Raw genomic sequence first — 15734 nt, forward strand, 5'->3', positions numbered from 1 at the left:
AAGCGCGCCTGTGTGCTCCCTGGAAGAGAAATGACTGTCTCTTCGCTCCGGTACCGGCACCAGCAATTGCACATCTGCTCCATCACTTCACGACTTCTAACTGTCAGGTTTAGAGAGCCAGACATTTGCCACCTTTCGGTAAGAATACACCCCTCTTTAACCCTTGTCGTTATGATGATTTGTATGACTGTTACTCTTTAACACGTCCTTAATAGAACTAAGGGTGTCATATGTCCGCTTGGAGCCACAGGTGTGCTTTTTGTGTGTGTGTTTTGTTTCACGCACCTCGGCTCGAAAAATGCTGGTCTCACTGCCTAACGCCTGGAGGTAGCTTTGGTGTCATTAAGTAGGTAGTGAATTGTTGAACGCGCTGTCATGACAAATTAGACGAAGGTATGTTTGATATAGCCGCTTCCTACACTTGACTCATCGTACGTGCAAGTGCTAGCGTGACTTAACTAGGAATTACCACGGTATAGGTCTATGGTGCACAGAATTTTTTGGTGTACTCTCTTGTGATTACCTAGCACGGTATTGCGGTATTATATTTAAAAAGCTAAACCATATACTGTACTAATATATAAATAAATACATACAGTACATACACGCATGCATGCATACATACATACATACATACATACATACATACATACATACATACATACATACATACATACATACATACATACATAAAAATGCTGGTTTATTGGTCTACTCTGTACTGTTGTGTGTGCAGTGCCCAGTGGCTGGCTGACACCAGAGGTAACAACTTAAGTGCAGTCTGCATTGAACCCCACAAGTATAAAGTAAGTGCTATCTATTTTCTTCTGTTGGCAATCAAGTAAATGAAAGGGCTTCGGTCTTCTTGTTTTCAGGAATTATAATTTTAGCCCATGTTTACTTCTATTCTTAATTTTTGAAGAAGATAAAACAAAAAAAGTGATATGCAAAAACCAATGATAGGAAATAAAATACCATATGGGATTAAAGCAAACAAACAGATCAGTCAACAGGAGTCTAGTAGGTTACAAATACAAAAACAAAACGTATGCCTTGTCTAATGTGTAATATTGAAAAAAAAAATGACAAGCTTCCCTTATACAACAGAAAGAATGTCATATAGAGAATAAATAATAAATATAATATAAGAATAATATAAAATGAAGTTTTGAGCAAAGACCTGAGTTAACACAAGATGAAGTTGTGATTGACGGATGGCCTATTGCCAATTGCCAGGCTGTGACTGCAGAATACTAGTCAGCTCGGACTTTAATATAAAATATCCCCTAAGAAACAAGTGTACAGTAGTGTCTTGTATCTATCAAATGGCACTATAGTTGTTTGTTTCTGATGTCCAACTGCACATCCGATTTTATATTGTAGTAACATAACGTTGTATTATTGTTTACATTTCTGTTAGCATGACAATACAAATACACATGTAACGAAATTTTCATACAGTTTCATTTCTTGTTCCAAGCATGGCAGTGTGATACTGCACAAGTGACAGAAACCACAGCTGGTTCTCTTTCTTAGGTCAGATTTGTCATTAAAGATTCATTATAACTTTTGTGGCTACACAGTGAGAAATAAAAATGAACACCCGTGCTAACATTAAGCTTCCCCAGTTGTGTGTCTTGGCCCAACATACTGTAGCCAAGCATGTTCCTCCTCAGTCTGCCCTTTGCTGCAGCAGCGTGTTTTCTTGTGCCATTGGTCTCCTTTGGAATAAAATGTGTGTTCAACAGCCACATGTTGGGAAGTAAATACATAACCTTACTCTTTTTATTTTTTGTGTGTTAGCATGTATAGTTCCAACTGGTGATTTCAATTTGGCAGTCTATTCGCAGTTTCCCGCTATACTATTTTTAAATGGAAAACATCACTAGAGCAGAGCCAATGAGTGAGCCTACTACACACACAGTGGAAGAGCATCCTATGAAAAGTGACTAGGATTGCGCTAAAACATGCAGATGGACTACGAGCATTTGGGATAAAATGACATGGTACTGTAATTTGGAAGCAGTTCTTGGATGAGATATTTCGACCATTTTCAATTCAATAATATACTGCACGATATTGGAAAAACATGATACGATATACAATATAATTGTTGACTATAGCCATATCAATATTATTGCGATATTTAACATGTACCTAAAGAAATAACATTTTTATCATCTAATGAAAGAATTTGATTTTTTTCTTGCACCAAAATAAGCTCATTCAATATATTTTTAGTTAATTAATTGTAATGACCTCTAGATAATGTATTGGATGCCAGTGCGGATGTATTTGGATGGCGGTGCATATTTTAGTTAGCAGCTGACTGGTCAAATTCCGACAAAAGCATAAAATTCCATATAATTCCATATGAAACTCATTGCCTGTCTTTGCGATATGCATATTGCATGGGCCAATGTCGTGATATCAATATTTTTTTTTATATATTGTGCAATGTGCAGCCCTAATGTTTAGTCTCATTCATTTATTTGTGTCTTATATGCTCATGCTGAAGCATTCTAAAGCCACAATAAGTGTCTGTTTTAGGAAAATAGTGTGTCATCATTATCGCTAGATATTTTTTTTGGTCCCTGAACTTTACCTAGTAGATGGAAAAAATTGCATTGTTTTCATGTGGCAAAATAAGCAAGCTCAATGTATTCTTAGTTTATTGTAATTATGGTACCCTAGATATGTCCAACTATTGGATGGCCATACATATTTAAGTTTGCGCCTGACTGGTCAAATTCAGATAAAAGCCTACAAAGCCTACATTTTCTTAACCGCTTATTCCTCACACGAGTTGTGGGGGTGCTGGAGCATATCCCAGCCAGCTTCGGGCAGTGGGCGGGGTACACCCTCAACTGGTTGCCAGCCAATTGCAGGGCACACAGAGACGAACAACAACTCGCACTCACCAGTACACCTAGGGACAATTCAGAGCGCTCAATTAACCTGCCATGCATGTCTTTGGAATGTGGGAGGAGACCGGACTACCCGGAGAAGACCCACGCAGGCATGGGGAGAACATGCAAACTCTACCCAGGAAGGCCGGAGCCTTAAAGATGACAGTGCTGTGCATTATGCCCAACAGTGTGTAGTTGATGAGACGTAAATCTGCCGACATGAATGACGTGTGTGCCACTTGGTAAAGAGATTGATTTTGGCAAAGCTACATGTAGTTTTGGTTGCAGTGCTTCATTTTGGAGGATATGTGAGGGGTTTTGCAGTTCGGGTGTGTGGTTTTGTGAATCATTTTGGTAAAACGAGCCTAGTTTGCAAAATTGTGTTTTAGCAATTTGAAAAAACTGTAAGGCCGTTATTACCTTTCCTCTGGTCGTATTTTGGGTATTTTAATTGGAAGAAATCCAGTCTGTCTGTCCATGCGGTTGAAAACCGCGGATCCATACCGGCTCATCAAGCGTGTACGTACATCTGCCGTACTAAAGGTTGACAGTCTTTGTACATGGCGACACTTTTATCCAGCATTCCAATGTTCAAATAACATGTCTTCCATACTTTGGACATTAAACTTGCCGGAGCACGTTGTGACTCTTGTTCGTGTCTCCATTCGACTTACCTCCCAAAAGCAAAGCGCTACCTGATGTCAAATAATTGCGACAAGTCTCGCATGACTTTTTTTTTCTTTCTTCCATCCACGCACAAACAAATACGGTCTCCTGGGCGAAGCCTTGCGTGACTTAGTGTCAAGGATATGCGGTTTCAACAGCTCACTTGTGAATAATATTCTCATTCATCCAGGACATTTCATTCTCATGACATTGAGGCGACAAGTCTGATCCTTCAAACTGTAGACCAGTTTCCTACTTCCCATAGGCAGTAAAGTCATGGAGTCCATTATAAATGACTCCATGATCTCATACTTTGTAGATCATTCTGTCCTGTCTAATTCTCAGTTTGGCTTCAGAAGACCCCGCTCCACCATCCACCCTCATGTCGTCCTTTCTCAAGACTGCTGTGATGCTTTTGACCATCCATCTTGACAGGAAGTGAGAGTTGTTGCCCTGGACATCTCCTGAGCGTTTGATTCTCTGTGGCACCGCAGACTTCTCATGAAGCTTGAGCATCAGTTTGGGATCCGCGGAAGACTGCTCCAGTTTCTACACTTTTACCTGTTGCATCACTGCCAGTTCAGAGTCATCGACGTTAAGAGCTCTGCTTTGGCTGATGTCAGGGAGGGAGTGCCACAGGGATCAATGCTTGGCCCGACCCTCTTCATCGCTTTCATCAATGATCTCATTGATGTCATCCAGCATGCATCTCCCATCCTGTTTTCTGATGACACAACGTTGCATATGGTAATGCCATCTCCAAACCATCGTGAGCAGTGTGCTCAGCAAATCAGTGACGATCTCAAACGGGTTTCAGAATGGGCTGAGATGTAGCAGGTAACCTTCTGCCCTGGTAAGACCCAGAGCATGGTTGTGTCCCGCAAAAATAAGGTAATATTTCAAGGTACTGCACTTGAGGAGTCAGAAAACATCACCCTCCTTGGGATGACCCTAAACAACACTATGTTGTTGAAAAAGCAAAAAGTGCTGCACGTTTGCTGGGTATGCTGTACAGAAGCAGAAGCTCCATCTCTGCAGAAAGTCCCTTCCCATCTGGACAGAAGTACCTTTGAATATTCTTCCCCTGTGTGGAATAGAGCACCAGCCTATGTCCTAAAATCTTTCCACCGGCTACAGGACAAGTGTCAAAGCATGTTCCCAAACCACCCTGTGGAACCTCTCTGTACGTCAAAATATAGCTGGTCTCTCCATAATCCACCCAGCATTCCATGGGCACTCTCCTCCTGCGGCTCGTCAGACTGTTTTGTCAGGGGTTCACTATGCTCCAGCTAGAGCAATGCGCGGGTCTGTGGCCGCACACCCCTACACCATCAGACGCAAAACGTCTCGCACAGTCCACCACAGCAGGAGCTTTGTCCCTATACGCGACTATGGAACAGTCTCCCAGGTAACATCGTGGACCGAAAACCCTGAAAAGTTCTGTTCCCTTGCCACAGCCCATTATTTGTCAGATTTCTAGTTTGCTCCACCTTACATAAGGTGTGTTTCCATTACCCTCAGTTTTGCGCAAAAGGAATGTGTTGCAAAAGTACGCTGGTAATGGAAACACCGGATTTGCGAAAAAAATCTCAAATATCGCAAAAAAAGTTTTCGCGCTCTCATGAGGTGGTATTTGAGATGTATCAAAAAATAAGTATTTCGCTAAAGTGTAATGGAAACACTTTTTGCGGATTAGTAGTCATGTGACACCCACCCGGTCACGGAGGAAAGGAATGCAATACGTTGTTTAGGTGTATTTTTATTAAACTTGCAATTACCGTATTTTCCGCACTATAAGGCGCACCTCATTATAAGGCGCACCTTCAATGAATGATATATTTTAAAACTTTTTCCATATATAAGGCGCTACAGTAGAGGCTGGGGTTACGTTATGCATCCATTAGATGGTGCTGCGCTAAAGGGAATGTCAACAAAACAGTCAGATAGGTCAGTCAAACTTTATTAATAGATTACAAACCAGCTTTCTGACAACTCCATTCACTCCCAAAATGAATAAACAGCTGTTTTATTATTTTCTCTGAGGTAAAGTATTAGTATTAGCTAGTGAACCAAGATGGCGGGATCGTCTGCACATGCGCGCCACCGATCATGCAGGGTCACCGATAGCGTCTTGACAGCGAGACCTGTTGCAGCTCAATATTGATCCATATACAAGGCGCACTGGATTATAAGGCGCAGGGTCAGCTTTTGAAGAAATTGAAGGCTTTTAGGTGCGCCTTATAGTCATGAATATACGGTACTATTTGTTTTGAGAATTAATAGTATCGGTTTTGTATTTTAGTTTTACACGCTGAAGTGATTTGTATCGGCTACTGCACGTCAAAAGAGAGAGAGGTGTAATCGAGCGAGTCTCCTTTGAAAAGTTGAAGGAGAGGAGAGCTTGAAATCGTGTCCTGCCATGTCTGGTTAATTTAGCAGGGAGGATGCCAGAAAACATCAGAAACTTTTAACAATTTGTAACCCGCCTTTTACCCAGCCTCTGCATGGGAACAACAACATTTTAGGATTACAGGAAGTCGGAAGTACGGGGCCACTCGCTTTCGTGTCAAAACTGCTTGCCGACTGCAGAGGGACACACACAACAACACCAACACTAAATGCCCGAAACCGCCCGATGAGGGGTGAGTGTTTTTAAAGTAACATAAATACACCGGATGTCCGTCTACGGTAAACATCATGAGCACCTCCTACAGAACAGCGAAGTCTCGCGAGACGGGACATTCCTAGAATTGCGCCTCAGAAGCAAAACTCTCTTCAATGGAAACACCGACAATTCGAAATTGTACTTTATCGAAATAGTACAATATCACTTTTATTTTTGCGAAAAAGGGTAATGGAAACGCACATATAGATTTTATGTATTCAAAGTGTAGCTCCTAGCCATAGGAAAATAAAGAAAATATATATATATATACAGATGTAACGGGTCCCGGCTGGGTGCCCGCTGGCAGATATATAGATAATCCTGTAAATACCAGAAATACGATACGTAAATCAGCAACGCTGGACACTTGTTGCTCTTTGTCCATGCACTTGGATTATCTTTATTTACATGTTGATTCAAATCGTTAACTGCAATGGTGAAATAATTCTGCTTGCCAATATGCTTCATATTAAAGCACTAGTTTCTCATCACAGTTGGATGACATTATCATTCACATAGAAATGTTTCCATTACAATTCAAATTTGATCAAAAATAAAATTTACAAAAATTGTTTACACCAAAAATACACATTCTCTCTTTACTCAAGTCTCATCTATCAACACTCATGTATTCAATCATCTATCATGTATGTACAACATCATATTTGCTCTCTATTCAAAAGAGTACTTTTGTAATGACTTTACATTTTATATGTATTCACCTTACTCAATAGAATGAATCTATCTTGCAGTTAAGCTAACACACATTTACTTCTTAATGAACTAAATGAAAAAAACTATTATCTATTTAAAGTAGCTACGTCATACGCTACCTTTTTCAAGCTACATTACAACCAAAAGTTGAAAATAAAAAATGTGGCGGGCTGGGTATAGCTCCAACTGGGCATTTGAGGTTGTATATTGCAAGGCTGACACTTGCACGATATTGTAGCACGGATTGGCATGACTCGAGTTGTAAAGTGGCGTGAAGCGTGCGTAGACCCCATCGTGACTGCGTGCCATGTCAGGGCAAAAATTTTGAAATGTTCAAAATTTTTGTCACAACAAAATTTCGCGACCGGGTCGTGAACTATGCGCAAACTGTTCCTGAACTCATCGGGACGATGCGGGAAGGATGCACACTGTTCGTGAACTCGTCGTGCCCGTTTGTGTCAATGTGGACACGAATGGTCACGCATTCGTAAACTCGTCGTGAACAGTGTGGGAACAGTGCGGGAACCTCGACAAGATTGTGGCCAAAAGTTGTGCATGTGTCAGCCTTGCATTAGGCCAGTGCAACTTGATTAATATTGTTTACTTTTGGAGTAATCCAATTCCAAATATGTTAATGAGGAGAAAAAAAATCACTACAAAATATATTTGTATACAGTTCATCCCCGCTATTTGCAGGGGATAGATAGTATTGCAAAGAACAAAAATCTGTGCATAACTGACACCCATTGAAATGCACATTTTTTTTCTTTTTTAATTGTTCAGCGCTTTGATTTGCATTTGAATGTTTGAAAGGTGCTATATAAATAAAGTTTGATTGAATGAAGTTATTTTCACGGGTACTCGCAAATCAATGCTGCTGGAGTATGGTGCTCATACGCAGAACTAAACCTGTAAGCGAGAAGTTTGGGGAATTGTGAATTATACAAGATGCCTGGTAAAGCAGAGTCTGTTTTGATCGTTGTGTTCAATATTTTTATTTTGCAGGAAAAAAATAAATAAAATATATATATATATATATATATATATATATATATATATATATATATATATATATATATATATATATATACATAAAGAGGAGTCACTGATTTCATGATTGTACATTAATTCCAAGATATTATTCAAATATCTGTTTCAAGCTTTGGAGAAAAAAGTAGTGTTGTTCTGATACCGATACTGGTATTGGCAGAGGCCCAGATACTGCATTAAAACAGTGGTATTGGTATCGGTGAGTACTAACAAGTAACATGCCGATACCATTATTTCGAATGCTAACATAGGACTAATATAGGATGCAGAATTATGTGTCTTGCTCGTGCACGACGTTCACTGATATGTGACATGTTCACTGCATGCTGATCTAAGAGATCCTATTGGTCCTTGAATGCTCTGAACCATTGGCAGGACAGCTTTTTCATGTTGAGAAGTAAAAACCTTAGGTATCAGTATGGTATCGGCATCGGCCGATACTGCAAAGCTGGGTATCGGAATCGGTATCAGGAGCCAAGAAATGGTATCGGAACAACGCTAGAAAAAAGTAGGACAAAAATGAGACTGCGTAATCGCGATCAAATACTGAGGGAACAAATTTGAATCACTAGAAAGCATCCATTTTCTTGACCGCTTACTCCTCACAATGGTCGCGGGGGGTGCTGGAGCCTATCTCAGCTGGCTCTGGGCAGTAGGCGGGGGACACCCTGGACTGGTTGCCAGCCAATCGCAGGGCACACTGAGACGAACAACCATCCACACTCACAAGCACACCTAGGGACAAACTCCACCCAGGAATGGCCGAAGCCTGGACTCGAACCGGAGTCCTCAGAACTGGGAGGCGACGTGCTAACCAGTCATCCACCTCACTAGAAAGCACTGGTAAAAAATATTAAATGTTTTGTGTCCATTTGGTCTGTGTGTATAAGAATGTTCAAATTGTGTGTTTTTTTTGTATTTATCATACCAAGTATTCTAATTGGTATCTCAGAGTTCTTTTTTTTTAACCCTTGTGCCATTTGCTTAGCCAAATATGTAAATTAGGAGTTGATTGTGCAGGGGGAAAACAAAAAAAAACAAAAAAACAAAAAAAAATGAGCCACGGCTTTGGAAAACTGGGGGACCGTCAAAATGCGAGTGTGCCAACATTTCTCAGCCATTGCATGAGGGAGATATCTATTATAATATCCCTGGAATTGGCGTTAGCCAACCGCGTAACATTAATGTACATTATAAGTGACATTTTTGGACCGATTGGACACTGCATGTATTTTATTGCAATTTCCGTGATTTCTGCATGAAATCCTTCTATGGACATTCCTCGACGGTGCCATGGCCATGAGAAAGATTTCGCACCCCAAATCCACCAGGTGGCGGTAGAGGCCAATTAATGATTTTCCTTGCAAACGCCGCACTGATTCCAGCACGCCATATTCCACACAGACTTATTTCTTCGTGCTTTTTACTGATTGTGCATTCGACAGGATGTTAGTGGATGCGCGTGCACGTTAGTGGGCGCGCGTGCGTGTTCGTGGATGCGCGTACACGCGCGCCACTTATATTTTTGTGCAGAAAAAGGTATTGCGAGCTATTGACTTATGTTTCGTGTTGGGATATGCTGTTTGTTTGTCTGCATGGACGTGGGAAGCACGTTCCCTAGTGGGAGGGGTCGAATGGCAATGCTCTTTGCCGTTGTTATGTCCCCAAAATGAGCCACTGTTAGAGGTGGGCGTCGTTGCAATACAGCGGTTTTCCTCAGTGTGTGAAGGCTGTTATTTAATTTTTTTTTTCTCTTTCTTCACTTCAGAACTTCAGAATTAATAGCGTGCATATTCCACACGCATGCACAGTTCGATCATCCATTTTGAACAGCCGAGCATTGACATTTGCTCTGCCAAGGCTGCAGGGGGCAGGCGTGCCATTGTGGCCAAACGTGCGTGCAACGTGGAGGTGACGTATTTCCCTTCGTGCATTCTTCAAAACATGGCAAGGAGCATGGATCGGTGAAAACAATAAGCAGAAGGGATAAGACAAAACAAAAAAAACGTTTTTTTTTTGCAACTTATGAAGTGTAACATGTAACGGTTGTCGAGATGAATTCCTCGTCGGTTATCTTATCTGGCCGTTGCATTTCTACGTGTGAAAGTGCTAAGCTTCGATTTTTATTCGGCTAGTTTGTATTCACAACAACGTGCTAACGTGCTAAGAGGCTAACGTGCACGAGACATGAGCTTCCTGGATCTAAGGAAAAGAACGGCGATCGGAGACACAAAAAGCTGCAAATGCAAGTTGGCAAGTAAGTACTTCTACAAAATAAACATAAACGAACATATGAGCACGTCCTGGAATGCCGCGGGGGCCGTGTAGCTTCCCAACGGTATGTAGCTCGTCGCTGTGTTGACTTCCGTTCGCCGGATACAATTGGATACAGGCGGTGTAAATTTATCCGAAAAACACGCACGATTTCCGGGTAAAGTAAACGGACGGATCGGTGTAATGGAGCTTTTTCTTTCCGTTATTTGTCCGGAACCGTACGTCCTACGGGGAAAATGACACATATCTGACACATATCTGGAACCGTGAGCACAAGAGATACGTGGCTCGTTGAAGTGCGACGCCGGATATGGGGGTGTAAATCGGGCCTTCCTGTACCCGAAAATCAAACACAATTTGCGGCTAAAGTCACGGAGGGTCCCGGTGCCGCTCCGGAGCCCCACAAAAAGTACTTTTTTCCCCAAAGTTTTCTATCAAAGCTACCGTGTTGCCTGATGCTCTAACTATGTCATATGAAAGATTCAAATTTATTTCTTTATTATACATATATACAACACAGTTAATTTTCTTCATAATCTATTATTTGGCTTCTGTTGTCCTATGGTGGGGGGAAATAATAATAATAAATAAATATACTATATTTATGCATAGTTTTGATGCCAATGAACATTTTGGGTGGTTGAAAGAAAAAAAAATGTTAAAAAATGACTTGGTTATCACACCTCAAAGTAGAATTACTTATTTGGCTAAAATGTACTCTTCGAGGGTGTTCTGAGTTAAATTGCCATTGTCAAAAAATTTGGCATGCATTGAAAAAATTGTTGTTATAACTTATTGCCTTATTCGAAGCTCTAATTATGTCATATGAAGTATTAATTTTTTATTTATTTTTTATACATGTATACAGCACAGTTCGTTTTCTTCATAGTCCATTCTTTGGGCTTGTATTGTCCTAAGAGGGGGGAATACATAAAAAAAAAAAAAAACTTCATATGTATGGATAGTTCTGATGCCAATGAACATTTTGAGTGGTTGAAATAAAAAAAAATGTTAAAAATTGACTTAGTTATCACACCTCAAAGTAGAATTACTTATTTGGCTAAAATGTACTCTTAGAGGGTGTTCTGAGTTAAATTGCCATTGTCAAAAAATTTGGCATGCATTGAAAAAATTGTTGTTATAACTTATTGCCTTATTCGAAGCTCTAATTATGTCATATGAAGTATTAATTTTTTATTTATTTTTTATACATGTATACAGCACAGTTCGTTTTCTTCATAGTCCATTCTTTGGGCTTGTATTGTCCTAAGAGGGGGGAATACATAAAAAAAAAAAAAAAACTTCATATGTATGGATAGTTCTGATGCCAATGAACATTTTGAGTGGTTGAAATAAAAAAAAATGTTAAAAATTGACTTAGTTATCACACCTCAAAGTAGAATTACTTATTTGGCTAAAATGTACTCTTAGAGGGTGTTCTGAGTTAAATTGCCATTGTCAAAAAATTTGGCATGCATTGAAAAAATTGTTGTTATAACTTATTGCCTTATTCGAAGCTCTAATTATGTCATATGAAGTATTATTTTTTTATTTATTTTTTATACATGTATACAGCACAGTTCGTTTTCTTCATAGTCCATTCTTTGGGCTTGTATTGTCCTAAGAGGGGGGAATACATAAAAAAAAAAAAAAAACTTCATATGTATGGATAGTTCTGATGCCAATGAACATTTTGAGTGGTTGAAATAAAAAAAAATGTTAAAAATTGACTTAGTTATCACACCTCAAAGTAGAATTACTTATTTGGCTAAAATGTACTCTTAGAGGGTGTCACTGATTCCAAGGCACAAGGGTTAAACAATACAAATAGAACACATTTTAAGTTGCTTTGCTGCGAGTTATCATTTCACTGCCTTTTACTTATGTTTTAAGATTTCAATTCAATGTTCAAGATATTTTTTGCAGATATAGTATCGAAGTCCAAATTTGGGTATCGTACCAACTGCGCGAAAATAGTTATGTTCTCAGATATAATTAACTTTTATATAAATTTAGGTCTGAAAAATTTATTTTCTGAAGCCATTTCCCCTTTCCCCCTCTAGTAGACAAGCATTTGAACTAACGCTACCTTGCTTTTCATTTACCTTTGGTGAAAGTGGAAGATGATCCAACTAAGCCAGCATTGAAATGTATAAACTTGCATCATTTAGCACCAATAATTATTATCTGGCTTGACAAATTTACTTATCGGATTCAATGTCATTATAATCACAATGCACATCAGAATATATGAGTATATTTACTGTATATTGACAACAAAAACATTTATATTGTATTTGTTATATGGTCCTATGTTCATTTGTTTATGTTGTTATAGTAAAATCTTTTACACCTATAAAAATAGTAAGCCTGCAAGTGAGGAAGGAAATACTTTTTCTAAAATCCCTTCCTACTCACTTTGAAACTTTCTCATGAAAGCAATATGAAGACGATGACTTTTGGCAGCTACAAAGCTCTAATTTTCCAGTCTAGGTTGTAGTTTCCACTCATGCAAACACATAGAAAGACGAAGAGAAGTCCTAGCAGAGGGCTGGCATGAAGGATGAGGGCAGACAGCCAAATCCCACAGTTTACTTGAGAAAACCATCAAGTTTTAAAGAAAGTATGTGTTTCCTCTTGTCCGGCCTGCTGGCTGCTCATTCTGATGCCCTGTGTTTTAAATATGAAGAATCACCATTCCACTGTCTGGGAGGTTGCATGAGCCGAATTCAAAACTAATCTTTCAAGCATCCCTCCATGTACCAGTAATTAAAAAAATACATTAAAATTAAATAAAATAATTAAAAAATTAAAAAGTGCAACCCAACTTTCATGGAACACCTAATGTAAAATGATTCATTGTATATATTAGGGAAGTCCCGATCACGCTTTTTTGGATTAGAGTCCGAGTCAGCTCATCGAGTCAGTCTTGATCCGATACCTCGGCATTTTATTAATGAATTGTTATTTTATTTTTTTTAAACAAAACTACCCCAATATCTTTTTATATGGTGAGTGGACAGTGGTTAAACTAAGTCAATCGTTTAAAATGAATTGGTCTTACATTACTCTATTTTTTATTTATTTATTTATTTATTTATTTATTTATTTATTTATGTATTCTTTATTTATTTATTTATTTTTTTAATGTAATTTACAAAATCATCTCGCGGGCCGCATTAAACCCCATTGCGGGCCATTCCCTTCCTTTAAACCAGTGCTTCTCAAATAGTGTGGCGGGCCCCCCCAGGGGGGCGCAAGGCTCCATCAAAAGACCGAGGTTTGGCTCGGGGAACAAGCTTTTTTTATTTTTTATTTGATGTTTTTTACTGCCCTAGAATAAAGTGCAGTTGCACCTCCAGTACATTAGGGGGCAGTGGTGCTCTCATTATTGGTGTGCGCAGGGACCATTCGCTTGGTGGTGTAGGGGTTTTGTTTGCACTGAGCATGCGTACTTTGCACACAGCAAAAAATAAATAAAACATCAGCACGAATTATTTTATTTATTTTTGTTTTGCAGGTTAAAGTTTTTTTTTATTTATTATTGTGCTCCTGAGTTAATAATGTTGGTGATCAGTTTGAATGTATTATTATTTATTGGTTTTATGTAATTTCATTTTTCCGTATCATATGGTTTTACATGGTCAGTCAAAAAATGTTTATAGTTTAATTAAGGATTTAATTTTATTTTTTAATTTCAGATGCACTTTAAATCTTTTCTGTTACAGTTAATAAAGCTATTCTTTGTAAGTTGGTCCATATTTCTTTCTTTTTTAAATTCTCTTATACGTTAATAAGGATACAGTGTTATGCAGAGGTGTGCTTATAACAATTTTATAGACAAATGATACTATTTATAGTCGCGCGGGGAGGGGGGGGCGCGAGATGTTTTCTTCTCACTGGGGGGGCATGACAGAAAATAACTGAGAAGCACTGCTTTAAACATGGAGTGTGAATTACAAAGTATCCTTGTGTCACGCCGCTACCGGCGTGGCGGTTCATGCTTTTATTGTTGTGTCCCTGTTTCCTGTTTTACCTTGAAAATCTAACTCTCATCTCACCCCAGGTCCCTTGCCCTTCCTGCCGCTCCATAATTACCGGTCCCCGCCCTTGATTATCACCACCTGCCACCAATCACCTACAGCAATAAAAGCCACCTGCATTCTCCCCTCAGTGCCGAAGTGTCACAGTCAGTGCATGGAAGCGTCCCACAGTCCTTATGTCCTCGTTCATGTTGCCAAGTGTTTTTGCCTTGTTTTTGTGCTTTTTCCTCCCCAGTGGAGCGCCTTTTGTTACCCCTTTTGCCTTGTGCCCTTTTTCCTCCCTAGCGGAGCGCTTTTCGTTGTCCCCAGTACCTTTTGCCTGTTTTTTCCTCCCTAGTGGAGCGCTTTTTGTTCTCCACTTTTTTGCTTCCCTGTTCTCCTCTCAGCTTGAGAGGAGACCCCTGTTGGCCGGAAATAAACCTGCTGCCTTGGTGGCTTACCTTACGCCTGCGTCTGAGTCCTACCTTACCTCGTCGTGTCACCTTGGTCCAGAATATAGAAAAAGAATTAAAGCCAGGTACCAGCTGACAAACTCATTTACAGCTACCAGCTGGGCACTCGTAGGTAATGCTAACAGCTGCTAGCAATGTATGGCAGAGACTTCTGCTGTATCATGGAGGGAACGGGGGCTGTGGGCTGATAGGGTGCCATGGGGGCCTGCCGGGCCTCGTTCTACTGCGTTGGGCTTGGGGCTTGGGACACGGGTCCGGGGCGGGGGTGCTCCAGTTGTCTGGGCTGGCTCTCCGGCCGGTGGCCGCTCTGGGGGCGTGAGGGGTTGTGCTTTGGTGCTGCCGCGACTTGGGGGATACTGGGGTGGCCGTGCTCGCCTTGATGGGCCGCAGTCGACGGCTCCCCTCTTTCGTGGCGGTTCTTATGCATGCCAAATCATCACACCAGCATCTACTGAAATTCAAACAGAATTTGCTCCTCCCTCACACTGCTCACTGAATCAGTGTATGCTGGTGTCAGTGTATGCTGCTTCATCTATACGTGGGTGGCAGGTGGTGTTTAGTTGGTGCTTGATTTCACTTTGATTCATCTTTCTTTCCTTTGACCTTTCCTCTGGTCTCCTGGCCTTCTGAACTTCACAACTCTGGTGAGACTCTGAAGTATCCGGTTAAGGTGGAGGGTAATGGGATTTTTATTAGGTTTTAGGTGAACTAATAAGTACAAATTTCCACGAATTCACACGCATGCACACACGCTCGCACACAAATGCGCACATGTGCACATTAAAAAAAAAGAGAGAGAGATGATAAGATTGACACGACGAGGAGAGGTAGGACTCAGACGCAGGATAAAGGTAGGCCACCAAGGCAACAGATTTATTGGTCGTCAGCAGCTGTCTCCTCTCAAACAGAGAGGAGAAAGGGGAGTCAAAAAGTGGAGAACTAAAAACGCTCCACTGGGGAG

At 40.2% G+C, this 15734-nt stretch overlaps 1 protein-coding gene across 1 annotated transcript in view; it reads left to right on the forward strand.

Moving 5' to 3' along the window:
* Nucleotides 1-15734, forward strand: part of LOC144017102 (cell migration-inducing and hyaluronan-binding protein-like) — a 276493-nt gene continuing 260759 nt past the window's right edge. Inside the window, exons 1-2 of the mRNA XM_077518355.1 lie at nt 1-138; nt 737-806. The gene's annotated coding sequence lies outside the window, so the exon portion shown is untranslated. The remainder of the gene's footprint in view (nt 139-736; nt 807-15734) is intronic.

Source organism: Festucalex cinctus, chromosome 4, assembly GCF_051991245.1.
Source record: "Festucalex cinctus isolate MCC-2025b chromosome 4, RoL_Fcin_1.0, whole genome shotgun sequence".
Classification (NCBI taxonomy): Eukaryota; Metazoa; Chordata; class Actinopteri; order Syngnathiformes; family Syngnathidae; genus Festucalex; species Festucalex cinctus.